Genomic DNA, 22,267 nt, shown 5'->3' on the forward strand with positions numbered 1-22,267 from the left:
CTTGCTTCACTGCTGCTGGTTTGCGCCGTCCTTGACTCAGCCTGTGTCCCTTAGGGGCTGGAGAAAAGCCACCATGGTGACTGAATGGGAGAGTTGAGGGGCTGGGGTGAATTGTCTGGGCCACAGGCTGGCCTTTGCTTCCTTCCTCCTCCTCCTCTTCTTCCTCTGGAATCAGCCAAGTTGTTCTCCCTGGGGTCCAGGGAGACCCTTGCTGGTCCTGGTCCTGCTACAGGTGAGTGGCAGGCCTTGTGGGCAGCTCTGAGAGGCTTCTAGAAACGGTTGCAGGTTCTTCCTGAGAGCCCTGCAGAAGGGGAAGTCTTAAGGCTTTTTGAGTTTTAAATGGAGGTGTAATTTACATATCTTAAAATTCAACCATTTTAAGCATAGAACTCAGGGCTCTTTTTTTTTTTTTTTTTTGTAAGCTTATCAAATTGTACAGCAATCCCATAAACTGGTTTTAGAACTTACCATTAACCCAGTAAGATCCTTTCTCCCCCTGAGCTGTCACCCTGTCCCCTGCCTAGCCCCTGGCACTCACAGAGTCTACTTCCTCTGGATCCTCCTGTTCTGGACGTTTCCTATCAATGGAGTCACATACTGTGGGGCCTTATGTGTCTGCTTCTCACTGAGCACGGTGTCCTTAAGGTCCCTCCATGATGTAGCATGGGTCAGAGTCTTGACTTGTTCACGGTGGAGTAATGTTCCAGTACCTGGATGGAGCACGCTGTGTGTCTATTTGTCCATCTGTCTATGGGCCAGCCTGGGCTGTTTCTACCTTTTCACTGTTGGGAGCAGTGCTGTTACTTAAATGGTTTTGCCCTGGCATAGGTGACTCTCGGAACTGAGTGGGGTGTGGGTCTGGGGGTGCTTTTGCCCTTCTGTCTGCTGACCTTTCCCACCCAACGCTGCCCTGTGGACTCACAGCTGTGCCACGTTGCTGAGAGCCTCTGAGTGCCCAGATGGGTCTCTGTCCCTCCAGCTTTGGTGCTTGGCCCCTCATGACCAGAGCATCTTCCGAGGGTCAGATTGGCCATCATTCCCTGACACCTTCACCAGCCCATCCCTCACACCACAGAATCTAAATTCCTCTCCCAGCCTTGGTGGCACTGTGTGAGCTGGCCCACCCAAGCTTCCCTTCATGGGGACCCTGTTCTCCAGCTCCCCCTGCCATGTCCCCAGCACATTCCCTGGCTTCCTGGATGCCTCTGTTGCTGTCTCCTTTGTCTGAAATGCTCCTTCCTTCCTCTCTCTAACAAAGGCCCATTGTGTGCCTATTTTAAGCCTCAAAACTTGTGCCAGGTCCTGGGAGTGCCATGTGAATGGGATATTTGTGAACTGGCCTGGGGGGTGTGGAGGTAGGAGCCAGAGGCTCTTCCAGCTGGTCAGGGGTTTCTAGGCTCTGCTGTCCGCTCGACTTTTAGGGTCTTAGGCCTGGTTGTTCCACCATGTGCCAGGCAGGTGGTACACACCTGTAATCCCAGTACTCGGGAGGCTGAGATGGGAGGATCAGGCCAGCCTGGGCTACATAGGGAGAACTTGGCTCAAAGAAAAAGCAAACATTGTGACTCATGCCTATAATCCCAGCTACTCAGGAGGCAGAGATCAGGTGGATCTCAGTTCCAAGTCAGCCTGGGCAAATAGATCTCATGACCCTATCTCAAAAAAACACATCACAAAAAAGGGTTGGTGGAGTGGCTCAAGGTGAAGGCCCTGAGTTCAAACCCTAGAACTGAAAAAAAAAAATTCCCCAAGTCTTTGGGGGAGAGTGCATGAGAATGGGAATGATGCCCAGGGTGGTCCAGGAAAAAGACAAGAAAGGAGCTTCCAAGGCAACACTGCAGGGGCCAGGCGAGGAGAGGACAGCCCACCTTTGTGTGCGCAGACCTACCCGGGCCTCTCCACGTCATCCAACACAGGTTTTATCACAGTGGCAAACCCTGTGCAGGGTTGTTCTCTGTGGGTGTCCTGGGCACAGCAGGGCACTGAGCAGTGTCCCTGGCCTCCACCCACTCCACGCCAGGAGCTCCCAAGTCATGACAACCACGCATGGCTCCAGAACCATCCACAATTGTCCCCGTTGACAGCCACTGGGCGATATCAGGCTTCAATAGAATAAATAATTTAATTAAAACATAATTTTTTTTCTTAAAGGACAAACTGGTTGAGTTAGTAAAGTGCTTTTCCCTCCAAAAATAATGACGAAACTTTTGTAAATACAGATTCCTACATGAAACCATCCCAGAGGAGCCATGCCTGACCCCAAGTCGACCACACTTTGTGGGTTCAAATCATAACACAACTAAGGAGACCAGGAAGAGAATTTTATCCTCCACCAACCCAGATTTCTTAAATACGGATATAACCCTCTTTCTGGATCAGACATGTCCATTCAATAGACATTCATTGACATTTGTAACAAAAAGCAAGTCTGGTGTTGTGCCTGGTTATGACCTTAGAAAATTACTACAAGGAACCCAGCCCTGGAAGACCTCCACAGAGAGGTCGGGGACATTGGATCAGAGCTGCAAGAAAGGGCAGAACATAAGCATAGTAGCACCTGCTTATAATCCCAGCACTTGGGAGACAGAGGCAGAAGGATCGTGAGTTCCTGGCCATTTGGGGCTACAGAGTGAGACCCTGTCCCCAAAAAAACCAAAAACATCAAAGGAGGGCAGAACAGAGTCATTTTATTTATTTATTTATTTATTTTTTAGAGTCATTTATTTTTAAACCCAGTGACACACGTATGGAGGTCGCCTGCGGTCCAGATGATTGTGCCCCACGAGCCTGGAGACATCTGGGTCTGTCATGATTGGGGTGCTTCTGGCATGGAGTAGGTAGAGGCCAGGGACTTTCACAGAGAACCAAACAGTCCTGTCCAATGCTCACTGCCCTTTAGAATTTCGGGACATTTTCTGTTTAGAGGATGATAAGGTAGAGAAGGACAGCCTTTGGTGCAGGTCAGTGGGCCGTGCATCTGCTTTGCTTCATTGTGCGTGCGTGTGCATTGTGCGTGTGTGGATATTTGGGGCCATGTTGCCTGTGAGGTGTCATAGGTCCTGCACCATACTAAGCAGTGTCCCTGGCCTCCATCCACTCCCTGCCAGGAGTTCCCCAGTCATGATGACCACAAATGTCCCCAGCAGGGGGTAGAATGGTCCATACTTGAGAACCATCCAGCTGGACTGGGGTGTGGCTCAAGTGATAGAGTTCCTGCCTTGCAAGCACAAGGCCCTGAGCTCAAAACCTAGTACTGGCAAAAAAAAAAAAAAAAAAGTTTGAACTGGGTGGGCATGGTTGCTCACACCTGTGATCCCAGTACTCAGGAGGTAGAGGTGGGGGTGGGGTGGGAGAGGGATCTCAAGTTCCTGGCCAACCTGAGCTACATAGTGAGACCCTGTCTGAGAGAGACAGAGAGAGAGAGAGAGAGAGAAGAAACATCAGGCTAAACTATTTCTAATAAGATTTTATGATTCTGTGATTGCATTAAATCAGTAAGATACATTTGAGTTTTTAAATAGGCTTTATTTTTTAGAGTAATTTTAGGTTCACAGCAAAATCGAACAGAACTCTTCCCACATACGCTCTGCCCCCACACAGGGACAGGTTCTGACACTATCAACTGGAGGAGTGGCTCAAGTGGTAGAGCGCCTGCTTTGCAAGTGTGAAACCCTGAGTTCAAACCCTGGTCCCACTAAAAAAAAAGTATGCACCACAGTGACCTTGAGCACTCTTGGAAGGAGACAATGCAGCACAATGCAAATGAACCCAGGCCTTTGCACATGCTAAGCAAGCTCTCCACTGAGCCATGTCCCCAGCACAATGACCTGTTCTTCCACGTCTCTACCCTGAAAATCAGTGTTTTCCAATGAGAATACAGTGCCAACTTCATATCTTTTTTGTTTGTTTGGTTTTTGAGACAGGTTCTCACTATGCAGTCCAGGCTGGCCTTGAACTCTCGATCCTCCTGCCTCTCTACCTTCCCAGTGCTGGGGTTATAGGTGTGCACCACCACGCCTGACTTGAAACATGACATTTGATAGCTCACATACATGATGTGTGTAGTGGTGTGGCTCAAGTGATAGAGAGCTTGACTAGCAAGTGTGAGGCCCTGAGTTCTAATCTCAGTGCCACTAAAAAACAAAAAAGAAAAAAATTTAGATTATGTGTATCATTGTTGCTTAAAGTTGTATAAGCATGAACCTATGTCCAGATGTCTTGGGTTTATAGACTTCATAGCATAAATCAACAAAAATGTAGAAGGTAAATAAAATGAATCAGAAGTGTGGCTCAAGTGGTAGAGTGCCTGCTTTGCAAGTGCAACAAGAAAACCATCTCCCTGTGCTGGTGTTTCTGCACCCTTGTCACTGGAGACGAGGCGACACCCCTATGTCTGTGTTGTCACATTGCTTGAATGTCCAGCAAAAATTGGGGTACTTTGCAGGGAGGTGTTTGCACCACCCTTCACAAGTGAAAGGGACAGGATGGAAGGTCTCTGGGGAAAACCAGCTTCCTCTCCCACAGTGAATGGGGACTTTGTCACACTGGGGCTTCTTTCTCAGTGGCTGCCTCCTTTCCCAGTCAGCGATAACTGGATGCTGCTGGGTGCTGGGAGTCAGAGGAGGAGATCCTGGTGGTCTTGGAGTTCGTGTGGACTCAGCTGGTTGGACACTTGGTCCCACTGCCACTCTGGCTCCTTGTTTGTTCTGATTTTTGTTTGGCTTTGTTTTGGTTTTGATTGTGGTAACCTACACATGACATTTACCACGTAACTATTTTTCAGCCATTGAGTACACTCACATAGCTGTGCAGCCGTCCCCACCATCCACCTTCGGAACCTTCCATCTCCCCACACTGACGCTCTGTCCATTCAACACGAACTTCCCTTCCCTCCCCTCCCCCGCCCCCGGCACCCACCGTCCTATCTCCTGTCTCCCTGGATCTGTCTGTTTAGACATTTGCTATCACACGTGGTGTCACACACCCGTGTGGCCTTTTGTGTCTGACTCCTTTTACCAGCACGATGTCTTCAAGATCCATCAGTGTTCATATTTTGTGGCCTAGTAATATTCCATTGTGTGAAGAGAGCCCATTGTGCTGGGGCCACTCAGCCGGTGATGGACCCTTGGGCCGTTTCCTCTCTTGGCTGTTTTGAACCGCACTGCTGTGAACATGGGTGTGCTGGTTTTGTGTGGACATGGCTTTTCATTCTCTCTTGATGTGACCCCAGGAGGGTCACAGCGGGGCCATTATGTATTTCAAAGTCCACACGCTGCTGCTATGTGCTTTTATGCCTGGTGGGCTTTTTGTCCATTTGCAGTATCTTTTGAAGCTCAGCCCTTCGGGGAAGGAGTTGAGTTCCTGTGTCTGATTATTCATTAACTTACGAGCCCCCTGCCTGGGTCCCCTCCCTTGCTTCTGCCAGAAGCAGCCAGCTTGTCCCTGCAGAGCTGGCCAGCTCTCCTCCTGCCTCTGGGGTCTCCCTCATGTTTTTCTCCTTACCTGGAATTACCTTTGCTCTTGGCTTTGACACGCCCCCTTGGCCACTCTCCACCTGCCTCCTCAGCCTATTTGGCAACACCTCAAATGGCTAGATTCACACTCACCTCCCTTCTGTTTTCTAATGGGACCTGGCACTTTCCTCCTTTTTTCCTTTTGTGTCATCTCTAAGAGACTCCTGCATCCAGGACAGGTGAGAAAGCCACACAAAATGTGTGTAGAGGACATAGCAGGTTGTCAGTGTGCAGGGAGAAGCCTGGGAAAGTCAAAAGAGCAGGAGAAAGCTGTGGTAGACAGACAGATGGACTGAAAGACATGCCCTTTGTCATCCCTGGAGCCTGTGGACATACCACCTCTTGTGGCAGAAGGGACCCTGCAGATGGGACCAAGTGAAGGACCCTGAGATGAGATCACCTTGGATCATATGGACTCCAGTGTCACCATGGGGTCTTCATAAGACAGAGGCAGGTCAGAAGCAGAGAGAGAGACTGGGGACACTGAGCTGCTGCTCTGAAGAGGGAGGAAGGGGCCACGAGCCGAGGGATGCGGGGCTCTAAGAGCTGGGACAGGCAGGACACAGATCCTCCTTGGAGCCACCAGGAGGGAGCACCCTGCCACTTGGATTTAGACTTCTGGCCTCCAGATGGGGAGGTAATAAAATTGTTTGGTTTTAAGTCACTACATTAGTGGCAGCTGGAGGACATTCCCTCTGTAAGTCATATAAGAGGTGTGGAGAAGTTGTGGGTTCCTGAGCTTCTGTTTTGTCCATCGCAGCCTCGCTCTGGGGCCACCATGGACCACGAAGTGCTGGTGTGTCTTCAAGCCATGCATGTGCCCCACCAGATCCACCCTGATCTCTCATGGTGTGACTCTTGTACAGAACCTGCCATTAGTTTCTCTTTTGCTCTGTTGCGGAGGAACCCAGAACTGATGCATGCTAGGCCAGTGTTCTCCACCCTCAGTCTCATCTGTGTTTTTTTTTTTTTTTTTTGCAGTGCTAAGGTTTGAACTCAGGGCCTTCACTTTGAGCCATTCAAGATAGGGTCTCTCAAACTGTTTGCCTGGGCTGGCTTTGAACCATGATCCTCCTGATCGCTGCCTCTTGAGTAACTGGGATTATAGGTGTGAGCCACCAGAGCCTGGCCTATCTGCATTTCTTTAGAGCCAATTTTTATTCATTCAGGTCAGGGTTGAATCTTCCAGAATGCAAAGCCCCTGTGTTCAGGGCTCATGGCCCCAGACTAATGCAGCGACCCCAGGATTGAGGTATTTTTAGTCCATCTTGCTCTCCAAGGGCTGTGTTTACCTGGAGAGCAGCCCCAGAACTTCCTTTTTTTTTTTCTGTTACTGGGGTTTGAACTCAGGGCCACACTTTGAGCCACTCCACCAGCCCTTTTTTGTGGTGAGATTTTGAGATAGGGTCTCGTGAACTATTTTCCCGGCTGTCTTCAAACCGCTATCCTCCTGATCTCTGCCTCCTGAGCAGCTGGGATTACAGGTGTGAGCCACCAGCACCCAGCTCCAGAACTTCCTTTTGTGGTGATGAGAATGTTCTAGAACCAGAGGTGATTCTAGAACCTCAGAGGTGTTCTAGAATCAGAGGTGATGGTTGCACAACTCTGTGAATATACTAAATGCATTGTACACCTTAAGAAGATTACAACTGTAAATTTTATATGTGTATTTTACAAAAAAAAAAAAAAAAAACCAAACTGTATGTTTAAAAGTGTGAGACTGTTGAGAGTCCATAATGGGCCATTCAAGGGTAGTCTCAATTTCTACCTGGTGTAGGTCAGGGGGAGGACATTGAAGGTAAGTGAGGACACCGATAGGTTCTTGTGTCAAGATGTGTCCTTGCGTGTCTGGCACCAGACTTTGGATTCCTCCTCGTCAGGGGCGGTAAAGCAGGTCACGTCTCTGATTTAGGTCTTAGGGATCAGCAGAAAGAAGATCTCACCAGATCTCCTGGTCTGGTGAGAACACAGTTGAGTGAAGACGCAGGAAAACAGACAGTAGGCTGACAGGTCTCTTCTACTTTGAGGAAGCAGAAACTGGGGGAGCAAGATATGTAAGAAGGGAAAGGTGGTACATTATGGAGTCTTCCAGAACCTTCCAGAAGGTTCTGGAATGGGGGAGGCATTGTGGCATAGTGAGGCTTTGAACTTGGAATAAGTTAGTATTATAGTGTGTGTTAATATTTATATTATTATTTTTCCCTACTGTCTCCCCACCCAGACATGGACCACACCAAGGAGAGGATTAGGGGACACAAGGGCAGAGGCCATAGTTGGGCTGGACTGGAGATGGGGAACCATCTGGAGAAGCTGGTGGTTTTTAGACCTAGAAGGTGGCCTGGCAGAGGCTGGACACCTGGGAAGAAGGATTCCATGGCCTGGGGTGTGGGCCACACAGACAAGGCCACTCCTTGGTGAGGCTGAGTTGGGCAGAATGGCGGGTGGTGGTGAAGTCAGGCAGGAGTGGCCACTGCCTGGCCCTGGCAGGCTGACCCTTTGTCAGTCCCTCCCCCTCATCGCTCTGTCCCAGGTCATGCCCCTAGTGGGCGGCCACATAGGACTGTCCCCCAACAGGTGCTGGAGCAGATGAGTCCTTCATGACTAGGCTGAGCGGGGACCCAGAAAGATGCCTGCTACGTGGGAGCTGTTTGCATTCTGTAGTGTTTCCATTGTCACCTTTTGGATGTCATGACCAGGTCTGGCAGTCACCAGTGTCTGCCCTGAGACACAGGGGCCAGAGTCATGCCCACCATGAGTGCTCCACGCCTACCCTCCCCGTGTGCCCTGAAGTGACACGTTGGGGTCAGTTCAGGGGCCTCCCCTCAGGGCCACAGTAGAAGGGGCGTGGCCTTGGGCACAGATCTTCCTTTCTTTCTTTCTTTTTTTTTTTTGGTGGCACTGGGGCTTGAACTCAGGGCTTCATGCTTGCTAGGCAGGTGCTCTACCACTTGAGCCACTCTGCCAGCGGCACAGGTCTTCCTAAGGCTGCTGATTCCATGGTAATGCCTGGCAGACAGGAGCGGGTGGCAGGAGAACTAGAAATGTTGAGGTGGGGACAAGCGGGGCTCATGCAGTCACTGTGATGGGTTTGTCCTTTGAGCCACAGAGACATTTATGCTGAGACACATGTGAAGCAATGGCAGCGTATATGGCCATGCTCGGCTCCTAGGAAAATGTCACCATGGACATGTGAGGTAGGCAGGTCTTTCTCTGTGGGGTGTCCTGGTCCTGGAGGGTGCTGACAGCATCCCTGGCCTCTACCCACTCCATGTCAGTTGCTCCTCATCAGGACAGCCACACATGTCTCTAGATATTGACCAGTGTCCCCTAGGGGACAGAATCACCCCTGGTTGAGACCCTCAGCTGTACATAAAGAATAAAAGCAAAGCCAGGCACTGGTGTCTCACGCCTGTAATCCTACACACTCAGGAGGCAGAGAGCAGGAGGATAGAGTTTCAAAGCCGGCCCAGGCAAGTAGTTCTGCAAGACCCTATCTCAAAAAATCCCATCACAAAAAAGGGCTGGTGGAGTGGCTCAAGGTGTAGGTCCTGAGTTCAAACCCCAGTACTGAAAAATAAAATAAAAGCAAAAGCAATGTGTGGTGGTTCATGCCTGTAACCCCAGCTACCTGGGAAGTAGAAGGATCAAAATCCAAGGCTGGATCCAGCAAAAGTATGAGATCTTACCTCAAAAATAAACTAAAGCAAAAAAAAAAAAAAAAAAAAAAGGACTGGGGCCACTGGCTCAAGTGCCTTGCCTAGTGAGTGCAGGTCCCTGATTTCAAACTCCAGTACCAGCAAAAAACAAAAGCAAAAGGAAAATCTGTGCGGAACTTTCTGATGCTTTATCGATATAGCAGAGTTGGAGTCTTTGTTCCAATACATCCTCATTGCCACTGGGCAGGCATTGGTCCTCTCCCGAGGGACGCTCCCAGCTCTGCTCTCTGGGAGGTCTGCCCGCTACACATCCAAAGTGTAATTAAGCAGCCGTTTTTCTCCCTGGTGCTGACACAGATTTGGGCCTGGTAATAAAGACAGTGGTGTCCCTTCAGAGTCAAGGCCAGGCGGCTCCTCACCTGAGACACTTTGGAATGTGGAGCCCCATGGGATGAGGGAGGGGCTTGAGTCTTGTTGGATTGCTTACCTCCCATGTGAAGATCAGATCCTAGTCCTGCCCCTGCTGCGGTGTCTGGGAAGTGCAGTGCAGAGTAACCAGCCATCCCTGAGGACCTCCAAGGGTTTCATGTCACCTGACTTGCATTTGGGGGCTGTGGGCAGGGTGTGGGGAGAGGGAGTGCAAGGGGAGTTTCTGTGCAGGGTCTGTGTGGGGCAGGATGTGGCTATTTGGGGGTGGACCAAGCCTTCAACACATGAGGTTTTGGGGGGACACTGAGAAGCCAATCAGTAACTGGCCACTATAACAAATGACCACAAACTCGGAGGCTCGGAAGAACAGGTGTTTATTCTGTCACAGGTCTAGAGGCCAGGGCAGGGGTGTTGCTTAATGGGTTTGTCTCCAGCCCCACACAAACAAAAACAAGGAAGCAAGCAAAGGAAACCCCAAAGAAACAGTTGTGGAGCTCCGAAGTCTGACATCCAGGTCTATGCAGGGCTGCGCTCCCCCTCAAAGCTCCAGGGGAAGTTGCTGGAAGTTCTTGAATTGCATGGCTGTAGCCCCATCTCTCCGATTCCTGCCTCCTTATTCCTTTGCCAACTGTTTTGTACTGGTTTTTTTTTTTTTTTTCTTCAAGATAGGATCTCATGAACTATTTGCCTGGGCTGGCTTCCAACCATGATCCTCCTGATCTCTGTCTCCTGAGTAGCTAAGATTACAGGTGGGAGCCATTGGCCCCCAGCTACCCTCTTCTTATAAGGACAATGGCCACTGAATTTAGGGCGCACCACAAAACAGTGTGACCTCACTTTATTACATCTGTGAAGAACCTGTTTCCAAATAAGGCCATATTCTGAGGCATGTGTGCTGATTTTTTTTTTTTCTAAATAATTAACCCAGGGTCTCCCCTTTAGCACTGGGGACACTGGGCTGGGTTGCTCCATGTGAGAGCTCCCCCATCCTTGATGACCACAACATCCTCAACGTGGCTTAGTGTCCCTTAGGGGCACCCCTGTGTAAGGAGTACCTGTGTAACTAACACTTCCATTTTCCAGTTTGGTAGTTAATGCTTCCAGCTTCTTTTCCTCCCAGCAACCTCTCTTGGTTCTGGTCTTTGTGGCTGGAGGTGTTCCATGCATGACTATGAACTTGGTCTTGCACTTGAACTTGGTCTCCCTTGCAAGTGTTCCCTTGAGCTTGGAAGTTGCATAAAGCCACAATCCCACAGCCAGTGCCCTGGCTGTTGCTGCCATTTTGTAGGATGGTTCATGGACTAAGTTAGGTTCCCTCTGCAGCCAAGAGATGCCTTAGTTCTTTGGGCGGGGGCAACAGGCACTTCTGCTGTGTGTCTGTCTCGGAGCACGTGATATTCCTTGGTTCATTTGCAAACACGCAGGCTGTTAGGAGTGGCTGGCACATTTGGAAAGTATGAAGCAGTCTGTAACCCTGTAGCATTTTCCATGTGTTACAATATCACCAGGCCCCAGTGTGTAAAATCTGGATTTTTATCTATTCTGGTCTCAGCCAGAGGGGGAGGCGTTAGCCCAGTTCTAAGAAAAGCATCATGGTATATATAAGAATATAGCACTGTTTCCTTTTTGAATGAATTCATGGTGGCAACAGCTCAATTTTTAAGCCTGGCTACAGAGAAAAAACTGCCCCCTGTGGTAGATGCTGTGGGGCACACAAGTCTGAGTTACAAGTGTCAGCTAAGGGTCCCTCTTTTGTCTCCAGCACTCCTGGATTTCACATTGAAGCAGGTGTCCTCCCTTATTTTTGAACAGGCCTCTTGGGGAACCTTGTATTTCTTCCCATGATTGGGCTGTGGTTTTGCATATTTCCAGTGTTCAAATTTGTGTCTTTCAAATATACTTCAGGTTTTTATCTTTTAAGGGTAGATTGACTCTTGGGAGCAGCCTGTATGAGTTAGCTAATGCTGTGTAACAAATACCTCACATACCTCAAATATAATGGATTAGAACAGTGAACACATATTTTATCACTTCTTGGGTAGAAATCTTGGTGCAGCATGGCTGCTTTTCTGCTGAAGGTTGCTGATGGACTGCAGAATAAGTGTCCTGAGGCTGTGGTCTCATCTGAAGACTCACTTGGAGAAGGAGCCACTTCTGCCCTTACTCACTAGGCTGTTCAGGTTGCAGTTTCTTATTGGCTAGAAGCCACTCTCTGTTCCTTGGCTGTTTTCCCAACATGGAAACTTGCTTCATCAAACAGCAGAGTTTGCTAGTAAGATGACAGTCACATCCTTGTGTAAAATAATCACAGAAGTGACATTCTGTCTCCTCCACCATGTTGTGCTGATTAGAAACAAATCTTGGGTCCTTCCCACTCTCAAGGGGAGGTCATCAAGAAAGGCCTGAGGACCAGGAGTTGCGGGGGTACTAGGGGACTGTCTTCAGGTGTCTTCTGTGCAGCCAGAGGATACTCAGTGGTGGCTGAGATGCATGGCCCAGGGAGAGCAGGGTAGATTTGGGATGAACGGGAGTTCTTTCTGCCAGACCCCAACACTGTATTTCCCAGGTGTCTGATTTCTGCCCTCAGATGCAGCCAGAGATGTCCTGAGATAGTTATCACTTCGAGTCATTTCTCAGGAAGGCTATTTGGAGGGACGGATGTTCAGAATTCCCAACAACTTGCCTTGGCTCTCCCTGGAAATATAGGGATACCTGGAGACCAGAGGGAACTCAGGATAGGATGGGAGGGAGGGAGGTCTGGCATGCACAACCTGGAGTGCAGATTCTCAGATGTGGGTTTCATCCATGCTGTGCCAATCACAAAGCTGTGTGGCTTTGGCAAGCCCCTTTCCCTCTCTGAACTGTCTTCCTATCAGCAAGGTAGAGATGTGAAATGTTAGCTTACAGAGCTGACACATAGAATGCTCCTGGCACAGGAAGGGCTGTGACTGGAGAACCCCAGTGACAGATGAATAAACTGATGAGTTTATTGATAGTAATGACGGACAACATGGCTGTCTTCAGCTTTGCCAGGTGAGGCTGGCTGAGGGCTGGACAGAGGTCTTTCATCTAACTTTGCAGTTGTCTTGCAAATCCAAGGTTATCCCAAAGTAAAAAGTCTATTTTAAAAGCCCAAGTCAGGCATCGTGGCCACATCTGTAATTCCAGCACTTGGGAGGCTGAGGCAGGAGTATCACGAGGTCCAGGCCAGCCTGGGCTGCATGGGGAGATCCTGTCCCAAAAAACCCAAACCAAAACAAACCAAAAAAATTCAAAGCATGGTTCTAAGAAATGCGTATCACATTTGCACTATCATAAAGTTAAAAAATCCTAAGCCAAACTATCGTAGGCTGGGTCCTGTCTGTGTGAGTTAATTTTTTTCTTACTAAATACTTTATTCAGATTTCTTTGTGTGTGTGTGTGTGTGTGTGGACTGGGGTTTGAACTCAGGGCCTTCACCTTGAGCCACTTCACCAGCCTTTTTTTGTGATGGGTGTTTTCAAGATAGGATCTAAGGAACTGTTTCCCCAGGCTTGCTTTGAACCTCGATAACCCTGATCTCTGCCTCCTGAGTAGCTAGGATTACAGGTGTGAGCCACCAGCATCCGGCTCTTCAGATTTCTTCGGTTTTGCACAAAGACACCCTTCCAACCCCAGGGTCCTATCCAAGATCCCTCATGTCACCCAGTTGCCCTGCTTGTTAAATATCCCCCAATTTCAGTTTCTCTGATGTTTTATCTTGAGTCAGGGACAGGGTCCTGGGGATCATATCAGGGCAGGTGCTGGTCAAGTGACTACCCAGGAAGGGGAAGGGGGATGTTGACCTTAGTCACCTGGATGAGCTAGAACTCAGTGGTTGTAAACTTGAAATTATGGCCAACATTTAATAATCAGGAGATACTCCATTTTGTTTTGTTTTGTTTTTGAGGGCGGCTCCTGATACGTAGCCCAGCCCACAGTCCTGGCTCCTGCTTCCTTGGAGTTCACAGGACAGGCCACCTGGTCCTTCCTCTGTCCTTGAGGACATCCCAACAGCAAATTCCAACAATGGGTCCCCAAGGAGGTGGCTCAGTAAACAGGGTTTGTTACCTTGGATTAGCACGAGGTACACAAACAGCCAGGACTGCCCAAGACTCAGACCCCACAGTGTCCAGGGGGATGGGGGCGTCCCTAGGACCTTTCCCCCTCCAGATTTCAAGTTGACCGTCAGAAGGGCTGCGGCTCATGTGTCATTGTGAGTAGGGAGGGTTGTCTGAAATCAGACAGTGAATATCTTAGATGGAGACAGATTTGTAGCTGTCATAATTGAGGGAGGGGACATACCTGGCATGGAGAGGGTGGAAACCAGGGACACTGGTCAGCACCTTGCAGTCCCCAGGATGCCTCACTCCACAGAGCAAGTCTCCTTAGTGTCCACAGTGTGCAGAGGGAGGGCCTGGAAGAAGTTGACCTTGAGATTGAGAGAATTTTATGATCTCAGCGCCACGACACAGAGCTGTGCCCAGGTCCTAGGAAAATGAGCCTTACAGAGCCTACCTCAGTAGGTTCCCCTTGGCAGCTGCAGTGGGGTGACCTTGGTGGGGGGCAGGGGTGTGTATGTGTTAGGGAACCTGTTCTACAGACCAGAGCTGGCAGCTGAGTCCCAGTGCCACCCATGTGACAGCAAGTGGGTGGCTGACAGTTCAGCCCACACAGGGCCTTGGAGGCTGTGACAGTGGGACACACCCACGGTGCATGGCTTCTCCCCAGTGGGCGGGGCTGGGGCAGGTGGTGGGGAAGTTTCAGGCCACAGCCCTGAGGAGGAGGGGAGCCCATGGCAGTAACCTTGACTGGGACCAAGTGGAATTCATTCCATTCCCTGGGAAGATTTTTTCTTCATTCTTACAATAAAATACTACCTGAGCGTTTGGAAAGGGATAGTAAGGGTCTTTGCAGTGAGTGAGAACATCACTCCATAAGTCTACAGACTTCTGCAAAGTGCCAGAGAGCAAATATTTTTAGCTGTTTTTTTTTTTTTTGGCAGCATTGGGGTTTGAACTCAGGGCTTCACACTTGCTAGGCAGGCACTCTACCACTTGAGCCACTCCACCAGTCCTGTTTTGTGTTGGGTATTTTTAAGATATGGTCTCATGAACTATTTGTCCAGGCTGGCCTTGAACTGAGATCCTCCTGATCTTTGCCTCCTGAGCAGCTAGGATTACAGGCGTGAGCCACCGGTGCCTGGCTCACTATTTTTAGCTTTGTCAGTGGGTGTGTGGGGGAGCCCTTGTTGCCGCTGCTCACCTGTGCTGTTGCTGTGGGAGAGTGTTATAGACAATTTGTAAGAGAATTTGCATGACTGTTTCAATAAAACTTTATTGACAAAAACAAATGGTGGGCCAGATTTGGTCTCAGGCCATAGGTTTCCAACCTCTGTTCTATTATATAAGCACTGCCCATTCCCGAGGCCCCGGCTAAGAAAGAGGCATTTGACACCCCTGGCAGCTCCCTTGCTCCCAGGCTGCCTCATAATTTATTTATTTATTTATTTTGGAACTGGGGTTTGAACTCAGGGCCTCATGCTTACCAGGCAGGAGCTCTACCACTTAAGCCACTCCACCAGCCCAACTCGGGCTCTTTTTATGTCCTCTTTGAGCCTCTACTCTGTGGTTTTAGGGTGGATTAAGATGGATATTGTAGGGCAATGGTTCTTACTAGGGATGACTTTACCCCCTGGGTGATGTCTGGGGATGTGTGTGGCTAAATGACCTGGGGGAGCTCCTGGCATGGAGTGGATGGAGGACCCTTCAGGGCTCCAGCACAGAATTAAATGGCTCAAAATGTCAGCATCAAAGTAGAGAAACCCAGGTGTGGGTGCAGATGTCTAATGAGTTGTCTAAATAAGACCAGGATACTAAACTGGGCACTGGAGGCTTACACCTGTAACCCTAGCTACTTGGGAGGCTGAGATTGGAAAGATCAAGGTTCAAATAGTTCATGAGACCGTAAAAATAACGAGAGTAAAATGGACTAGAGGTGTGACTCAAGTGGTAGAGCACCTGCTATGCAAGCATGAGGCCCTGAGTTCAAACTCCGATCCAACTCCCGCCCCCAAAACAAAAAACCCAGGATGCCATGTCATTTTAGTCCTTCTTTCTTTAGATCACAGTTCTGCTCTTATTTTCCGGAACCTTCTATACATAAACCTGCTGCACCCTCAGCAGGCCTGGGCATCACAGACCTTAATGAAGACACCACATAGCTTAGATCTACCTTGGATATTCCAGAAACTTCCTCCATGCAGTAGAATGTCCCCACTGCATTGGGGTCCTTGGCAGCCTGGCTGACACTGAGGTGGGGGGCGGGAAGAATGGCTCAGCCACCTGTGTCATCTCCTCCACCCCTCGTGCTTCTCATTCGAGTGCACTTCCCTTGGCAATTTGCATATCCTGTTTTTAGCCTCTTTCTTTTCTAGATTTTATGTAATCATCTCATTATGAGGCTGTCAGAAGAGCTCTGTGTTCCCTCCATCACATTTTAAAGCGTGTTCCAGCATAAGTAGCTAATTGCCTGACGTCGCTCCTCCTCATTTTTTTTTAAATAAACTTTTCATTTTAGGATAGTTTTAGATGAACAACTAAACTGAGAGCCCTGTACAGAGAGAGGTCCCCATGTGCTCCCAGGACCCAAGGTCCTGGATCATTAACATCTTACATTGATCTATGTGTGATATTTGTCACAGTCAGTAAGTCAGGATGGATGCATTGAGATTTGTTAAAGTGTACACAGCATTTGGATTCCTGTAGGAGTCCTAAATGTCCTTTTGCAGCCTCAGGACCCCAGCTAGGATGGACAAAGTATTTATTTTTGGTGGCACTGAGATTTGAACTCAGGGCCTCACACTTGCTGGGTAGGCATTCTACCACTTGAGCCACTCCACCAGCTGCTATTTTTCTTGTGCTTAGACATAAGGAATATGGAGGTAAAGGGCCTTCTTGTCACGTCCTAACTAGGGCACGTGTGCCCCTTGTGACTTGTCTCTGCTGATGTTGACCTAGCAAGCCTGGCCTAGGTGTCTGTCAGGTGTCTTCAGGGAATGGGACTTTTCCCCTCTTTCCATGCCATCCTCCTTGGAAGGATGTCCCCGTGCGCCACCCATGAGTGAGAAAGGGGCAGGTGTCTGCTGTAGTTTCGACTTGAGGGTTTTGGGTAGATGGGAGGATGAGTGTGCTGCTGTCCCTTTTCTTGGCCTGTGTCCCCACTCCCTCTTTGCTGCCCTTTGCTTTTTAGACCAATATATCAGAAGATGCAGAGATACAAAAAGCAAGCAGCTGGAAGTACCAGAAAAAAAATCCAAGGTGCCCAGGTAAATTTGAATTTCAGACAAACCACAAAATAAGAAAAATTTCTTTGGGTTAGGGTGTAGCTCACTAGTAGAGCACTTGCATAGCAAGCATGAGGCTCTGGGTTCCACTCCTAGCACAAGGGAGGGAGGGAGGGAGGAAGGAAGGAAGGAAGGAAGGAAGGGAAATGAATATAGGTATATCTCAAATATTTCATGGGACGTACTTACACTAAAATCTAGCTGGACACAGTGTTGCACATCCATAATCCACTACCAGGAGGTGGAGGTAGGAGGATCACAGCCTGAGGCCAGCCTGGGAAAAGCACAAGATCCTATCTGAAAAACAAACTAAAAGCAAAAGGGTCAGGGACATGGCTCAAGTCATAGAGCACTTACCTACTAGCGAGTGTGAGGCCTCGAGTTCAATCCCCAGTACCACCAAACATAATAAATAAATAAGTAAATAAAACTATGTGTGGTTTGTCTAAAATTCAGATTGAACTATGTGTCCTTTTTCCTCTGACAATGGGTTGGTAGAAATGGTTTCATTCTGGGGACCCAAGTCCTAATTTGAATGATGGGAAGATTTTACACACCAAAATTAGATATTTCAAAAGCCCTTTGCAGCCAAAGTATTTTAGCCGGCAGACATGGAAGACAGATGGTGGGGAAAGCAACAGCCCTTATTTGAATTTAAAAGAAGCAAAACCTAGTGGTTGTGGTTGTTTGTTTTGTGTGAAGAGTTGGTCTGGGATAATTTTACAGGGTGTGGACAACTAGACATGGAGTTTCTTTATTTTTTTGATACAGGGTCTTACTGTGTTGGCCAAGCTGGTCTCAAACTCCTGGGCTCAAGCCATTCTCATGCCTCATCTTCCTCAGAGCTGGGAAGATGCCCTGTATACACCTGCATATCAGCCTGGGGTTTGAACCTCAGGGCTTCTCTCCTGCAAAGCAGGTACTCTACTGCTTGAGCCACACCTCTAGTCCATATTGCTCTGCTTATTTTAGAGATGGGAGTCTCAAGAACTATTTGCCTGAGCTGGCCTCAAACCACAATCCTCTTGATCTCAGCCTCCCAAGTAATTAGGATTATAGATGTGAGCACCATTGCCTGGCTGATGGGCAGGGTTTTTTTTTTTTTTAATGTGATCCAGAATCTAATTTCAGGATGAAAGACTGGGCTGCACGTGTGGCTCAAGTGGTAGAGTGCCTGCCTAGCAAGCACAAGGCCCTGAGTTCAAATCCCCATACTACCAAAAAGGAAAGGAAGGATTGGGACACTGTGTACCACGATGCCTAGGCAGGAGGGAGCAATTAGCGGCCAAAATAGCACCATTTCTCATAGACTGTCATCCAGTTGGGGGTTTTATACCAGCCTAGGGGCTGAATCCAGGTATGTGTCTTTTTAAATAAAGTTTTATTGGCACATAGCCGTGAGCACTTCTCTATGGCATTTTATGGCTGCACTGGAGAGACAGAGGCAGTGTTGGGCCACCTGGACAGAGGTGTTTGCCCAGCCCTGATCTGCTCCCTAAAGCCACCTGCAATGTGTCAGGTTAAGGATTTATAGATATTCATTTATTTAATCCCAAAACAACCTCACGAGGTAGGTGCTACCCTGTGGTCACTAGTCATACTCAAAAACAGGCCCAGAGATGGGAGCATGTGACCACAGGTGGCCTAGGTCGTCAGTCAGACATTCAGGATGGAGCCAGTCTCAGCTACACACTGCTACCACGCACTAAGGTAAGTAGACTATCATTGTCATCCCTCTCCCCAACCCCTGGCCCTTCTGTGGCACGCACTGCAGCTATTTTAATTTTGAATGGGAAAAGAAGTCGGCATGTACACACTGTTTTTTCCAGCTCCAAGTTGGCCATCTTCCCAGGTCACAGCCGCCTGTCTCTCCCCATGTTCCTGTCCCAGGTGGTGGGGTACAAGGATGACTACTGAGCACAGTGGGGTGATTCTGCCTGCAGGGGACCTTGGCCATGTCTGGGGCCATTTGTGGTCATTGTGACTGTGGCATGGAGTGGATGGAAGCCAGGGACACTGCTCCCAGCCCTGCAGGGCCTAAGATGCCTCTCACTTCCCCCCAGGAGGATCCTGTCGCAACATTCACAGTGCCCCGGGGGATTCTGCATTCATTATTATTTGGAAAACATCAAGTTCACTTCCTGCCCAGGAGATATCAGACTTGATTTGTGATGGCAGATCTTGTAAGCCAGGGCCATGTCAGTTGCAAGACAAGGTCAGGAGGGTCTTGAAGTTACCAAGGACTGAGAACCCCTGGTGCTGGCATCCTGTCCTTTGTTTCTGTGGCTACCGTTTCTGTGCAGGGGTGTGATGGAGCCAGCTCTAGCTCCAGCCTGGCCGGGATCTATCAGTCGCTTGACTGTCCTGGGTTCCGGGCACTTCCCTCTCCCTTACCCGCACCCCAGCCTGGGCGGGAGGCGTCACCCAGGCCCCTCCACCCCTGCCTTGGCAATCAGCGCTTCTTGGTGACATATTTAGATGGTTGCTGGGGTGATGAGTGAAGGCTGAGGCTGACAGCTTCAGCGAAAGGCACAAAAGACAGTGCTGTGTTTCTATATCCAGCCCCCAGGAGACAGGGCCTCTGCCATGTGCTGGGATGTCAGCGTAGGCAGGTGAGGGGGCTGAGACAGCCTGTCCCACCCACTCAGGTCGCGGGAGGAGCTGCAGCCTGGGCGGAAGGAGAGGTGCCTGTCACCCAATGCAGGTTCCCTGGCTCTCCCTCCCCCATTCAGGGAAAGGCTGTGCCCTTCAGAGGACACTGGACCATGTCTGGGGACATGTGTGGCTGTCATGACTGGGGAGCCAGGGACACTGCTCAGTACCCTGCAGGGCCCAGGATGTCCCATAGAGAAGGACCCACCCAGTGTCCCCAGTGCCTGGGGGAGGTGGGGTCCCTGCCCTGAATGGGAACATACTCTCAGTAGATTCCTCAGACACTTGCAGCCATGGATGTCTCGATTGCTTGTGAGACATGCTCTTGGCCCAGTTGTTCCTCTGAGTGTCCTGCAGGGATTCACATGCCCGACTGGGCCCTTCTGTCACATCTGATTATCAGAGGAAGCAATGAGAAATCCAGTTGTCCCCAGCGTTCGCATTAGCAGAATGTGACTATTGACTGCACATCTATTTGGGGACCTCAGGTGGCACAGTCCCTCCTGGGCAGGTGTACCAGTTACCCATTGCTGTGTGACAAGTCATCCTGACACTTAGTGTGCACCGCAAGCCCTTCTTGTCCCACCCTTTCTACACATTGTGAATGTGGAAACAGCTAAGTTGCATGGTTCTGGCCGAGGGTCTCCTGAGGCCGCAGAGCCCATGTTGGCCAAGGAAGCTTGTCTGGGGATGGAGGATCTGCCTCTGAGGTGGCATCCTTACAGGGCTGCTGGTGGAGCCCCAGTTCCCCACCTGGTTTCTGACCAAAATCTCATTTCTGTGCCGCTCCTGCTTCTTCACAGGGCTGTGTGAGCGTCCCTGTGACATGGTGGTTGCTGGCTTCCTCCAGGGCACATGATCCAAGAAAGCAAGCAAAGGACACAGTGTCTTTTATGAGTCTCAGAAGTGTCATGTTCTCACTTCTGAAATGTTCTGTGGGTCAGTATAAAATGATAAGCGTGATAAGAAGTGGCAAGATTCTACACAAGACCATGAACACCAGAAGACAGGATGATTGGTGCCATCTTGAAATGGGCCACCATGACAAATCAACTTATTTCTGAAAATAAAGATGGGGGCCGAGTGTGATAGAACACACCTATAATCTCAGGAGCCTGAGGCAGGAGGATTACTAGTTCCAGGCCAGCCTGGACAACATAGTAAGAGCCTGTCTCAAAAAAATAAACAACAACAACAAAAAATGAAGATGGGCATATCACCTGCTATCAGAAAGAAATGCCATAGAAACTGTTTGATAGAGAGATTTCACTAAATATTAGAAACTATCAGAGTTTTCTAGCACATTCCAGAGGAAGGGCACCTTGGGGAGAGTTGTGCTTTGTTTGGAGTTTTATTGTTTTTGAGGCGGGGTCTCGCTATGCAGCTCTCACACTCCCAATCCTCCCACCTTCGCCTCCTCAGCCTGGGATCACACTCCTGGCTGGAATTGCAGTTTCTGGAACCATCCCTGGGGTGTCTTTTGTCCACTTATTTTAGCCACATCCAAGCTTGTCCTCTCAGGTCTTTGATGACTGAAGCAGGGTGGACAGGGAAGAAATGGATGTCAGTGTCCCCTGTGCACGTGGACCGGAGCTGGAGAAAGGAATTGCATCCCAGGCCTGTAGAAAGGACAGGTCCGGGTGGGGCTTGGGCTGGGGTGACAGCCATCATGCTGGGATTTGTGGGGGCATCCGGGTAGATCCACCCTCCCAGGTGTGATCTCCAGCAGGTTACTGGCAGCTGGTCCCATCAGGACACTCAAGGGTGGCCACTGTGGTCCCTGAGCCTGGGTAGTGGCTCTGCCATGAGTGAACCAGGCTGGAGCCGGCTGTGGATTGTGGTCCTTGTGGCCTTAAGGAAGTGATGCTCACATTCGGCCAAGACCTACTGGCTTCTCTTTGGGGCGGGTCCGTGTGTTTTCTTGAGAAATGGGCTCATAAATGCTGATATGTCTCGTGGGATAAGCCCTCTCAACCCCCTCCCTTCTTCACTCCTTGCCCCCTCCCTCCCTCCTTTCCCCCCCTCCTCAGACCCTCCCCTCCTTCCTTCTTTTCTCCTTCTTCCCTTCCTTCCTTCTGTAATCGGAATCCCTGATTCCTAACACAACTTTCATAATTTGTTACTTTGAGTTCTTCTTGTAACAGACTACTTTTAGAGTCGTTTTAGGTTTACTGAAAAATTCAGCACAGTTGATGGGCTGATAATGATTCATTATTATTACCTGAAGTCCACAAAGTGAATTTGTGTATTTGTCCTTTTGTGTCTGCTTCTCTCACTAAGCACCATGTCCTCAGGGTCCCTCCAAGTTATAGCCTGGGTCAGAGCCTCACTCCTCTTCATGGTTGAGTAATATTCCAGTGTGGGGATGGACCTCACTGTGTGTGTCCACTGTCCATCCATGGATACTTGGGCTGTTGGTTTTTTAACAAAGATATCAAAGAGGAATCTGTAGCCTAGATCCTCCAGCCCACAAAAGCTGGCCCATTTAGCGTTTGGTCCTTTACAGAAAAGTGTGGTCTCATCTGACATAAGCTATCAACACAGGGGAATTGGGCAAGGGGCAGCTGGCAAAAGTTGCTGACCTCGAAACTTTCTGTAAATCTAAAGTTATTCCAAAACAAAAGATTCAGAAAGGAGGAAGACCTTCCAAAGCA

At 49.3% G+C, this 22,267-nt stretch overlaps 1 protein-coding gene across 5 annotated transcripts in view; it reads left to right on the forward strand.

Annotated features, from left to right (window-relative positions):
• The window catches only part of Gng7 (G protein subunit gamma 7), a 114,193-nt gene that overhangs the window by 3,132 nt on the left and 88,794 nt on the right, over positions 1–22,267 (forward strand). Inside the window, exon 1 of one of the 5 annotated variants that reach the window (XM_074054326.1) lies at positions 16,925–16,943. The exons of the other annotated variants lie outside the window; for them this stretch is intronic. The gene's annotated coding sequence lies outside the window, so the exon portion shown is untranslated. Of the gene's footprint in view, positions 1–16,924; positions 16,944–22,267 lie in introns of those variants that run through there. 5 annotated transcript variants of the gene reach the window in all.

The sequence above is a fragment of the Castor canadensis genome, chromosome 14 (assembly GCF_047511655.1).
Source record: "Castor canadensis chromosome 14, mCasCan1.hap1v2, whole genome shotgun sequence".
NCBI lineage: Eukaryota > Metazoa > Chordata > Mammalia > Rodentia > Castoridae > Castor > Castor canadensis.